This window comes from Cervus elaphus, chromosome 1 (genome assembly GCF_910594005.1).
Source record: "Cervus elaphus chromosome 1, mCerEla1.1, whole genome shotgun sequence".
Lineage (NCBI taxonomy): Eukaryota > Metazoa > Chordata > Mammalia > Artiodactyla > Cervidae > Cervus > Cervus elaphus.
This window is the reverse complement of record NC_057815.1, coordinates 59,298,269-59,300,600: the sequence shown is the minus strand read 5'-3', so window position 1 is coordinate 59,300,600 and position 2,332 is coordinate 59,298,269. Positions and strand designations below refer to the sequence as shown.

At 41.4% G+C, this 2,332-nt stretch overlaps 1 pseudogene across 1 annotated transcript; it reads left to right on the top strand.

Moving 5' to 3' along the window:
• Positions 1 to 1,115: 1,115 nt before the first annotated feature.
• LOC122694988 lies at positions 1,116 to 2,093 on the top strand (annotated as a pseudogene). The gene has a single exon (XR_006341293.1). The product of XR_006341293.1 is annotated as an olfactory receptor 2D3-like (transcript).
• Positions 2,094 to 2,332: the final 239 nt, after the last annotated feature.

Sequence of the window (2,332 nt, the reverse complement as noted above, 5' to 3'; positions counted from 1 at the left end):
CCTCAAAATGCTTTAAAATATGTTCCAATATGCCTGTTATTTGTGGGCCTATAAATATGAGTTTGAGTTAACTCTGGGAGTTGGTGATGGACAGGGAGGCCTGGTGTGCTGCAGTTCATGGGGTTGAGAATAGTCAGACACAACTGAGCGACTGAATTGAACTGATAAATAGCTCTGCCATAGTGGATGAGCTCTAAAACCCTTAAAACGGAGAAAGTCTGTGGATTTATCTTCAAGGAGTGGAGAGAACTGGGCTGAACCTTAACCTTCTTTACAACCAGTTTTTTAGTAAGAAAGGAACATAATCGCAGGATATAGAAAGGGTGACAAAGGCTTAGAGGAGCCAGTTTGAAAATTTCTCTGAGTCTGTTTCATCTTCTGTATTTGGGGGATAATAATAATTAATTCATGGAGTTAAGATTTAAAATTAAAAGGATAAAGAAACAATAATGACTGGCCCCAGGAAATTGCCTGACATACAATAATTAGTATTATTCTTGCCAAAGGGCTTTGTGCAAAGAGAGAGAAAAGAGTGTGGAGAACAGAATAGGGCATATTGAGAGGACACCACAGAGAGGCAGCTGTTTTTACTGATGCACCTCAGCGTCCTCTTCACAATGAGAACAAATGACAGGTGAATTTAAGGGCCAGGATTACAAACAACAATACCTTCCTTTAACTTCCTTTTCCAGGCTTCAGAGCACTTGTTTAGGATTACTTTGTAAATATAAAGACAAAAATCTGCCTTCACAAATGTTATCAGTTTGCAATATAAAAATCTAACAGGTTTAAAGCAACTGCAGTATGTTTGTTTCCCAAGCTTATATAAAAGGAAGGATGTACTGTGAGCAGCCCTTATAATCTTCTCAGAACTATGTGTAGTCCAGCCAAGGCTCGGTCATCTAGTATATTCAAGATGATTGCTGGCTCTCTGGTTCTACTGAAAGATTCAAGGGCAGAGAAAAATCAGAAATAGATTTCAACTGTCAGAACTACCAAGCAAAAAGAAAACTCTTCTAACATATGGAAGCAGATAAGAGTTGGAAGTCAATGGCCCAGTTTTGTATATTGATTGATAAAATGCTTGTTACTCATATAGTTTTTAACTGGTCAATATGTGTGTGCTTTTTTTTTTCTTGGTGCTGACCTATAAAGAGTATTAAATATTCATGGGAGAAGCAAACCAAACATATGTGACTGAATTTGTCTTCCTGGGCCTTTCACAGGACCCACACACACAAGTCCTGCTCTTCTTCCTTTTTCTGATCATCTACCTGCTGACTGTGCTGGGAAACCTGCTTATTGTTGTGCTCATTCACATAGATTCCAGGCTCCACACACCCATGTACTTTTTCCTTAGAAACTTGTCCTTTGCTGATCTCTGTTTCTCTACTACTACAGTTCCCCAGGTGCTAGTCCACTTCCTGGTCAAAAGGAAAACCATTTCCTTTGCTGGATGCTCAACACAGATAGTTGTTCTACTTCTGGTTGGGTGTACTGAGTGTGCTCTGCTGGCAGTGATGTCCTATGACCGGTATGTAGCTGTCTGCAAGCCCCTGCGCTACACCACCATCATGACACATTGGGTATGTGCCCAGCTGGCCATAGGGTCCTGGGCCAGTGGAGCATTCGTGTCTCTGGTGGACACCACATTCACGTTGTGTCTGCCCTACCGAGGCAACAATATCATTAACCATTTTTTTTGTGAACCTCCTGCCCTCCTGAAGCTGGCTTCTGCAGACACCTACAGGACAGAAATGGCCATCTTTGCAATGGGTGTGGCCATCCTCCTAGCTCCTGTCTCCCTGATCCTGGTCTCCTACTGGAATATCATCTCCACTGTGATCCAGATGCAATCTGGGGAGGGACGGCTCAAGGCTTTCTCTACCTGTGGCTCCCATCTCACTGTTGTTGTCCTCTTCTATGGCTCAGCAATATTTGCCTACATGAGACCCAACTCCAAGATAATGAATGAAAGAGATAAAGTGATTTCTGTTTTCTACTCAGCAGTCACACCCATGCTGAACCCCATCATTTATAGTCTGAGGAACAAGGATGTCAAAGGGGCTCTCAGGAGGGTGACTGCAAAATAGTTTTTTTGAATGTGGGAATCTCTGATTTTGATGACAGTTTTAGGGATGTGGAGAGAAGTGACTTTATTATAAAATTTCCCCATTTTCATTCCATTCCTACATTTCTTTTTTCTTCTCCTATTTTCCCACATGTCTTCTCAAATAAGTTCAGCATATTGCCTAATCAAAGCAAGGGACCTTGGTAGACACAGGAAAGTAATATAGAAAGGAAAAGAAGGGAGAAAAATATAGAAAGAAAG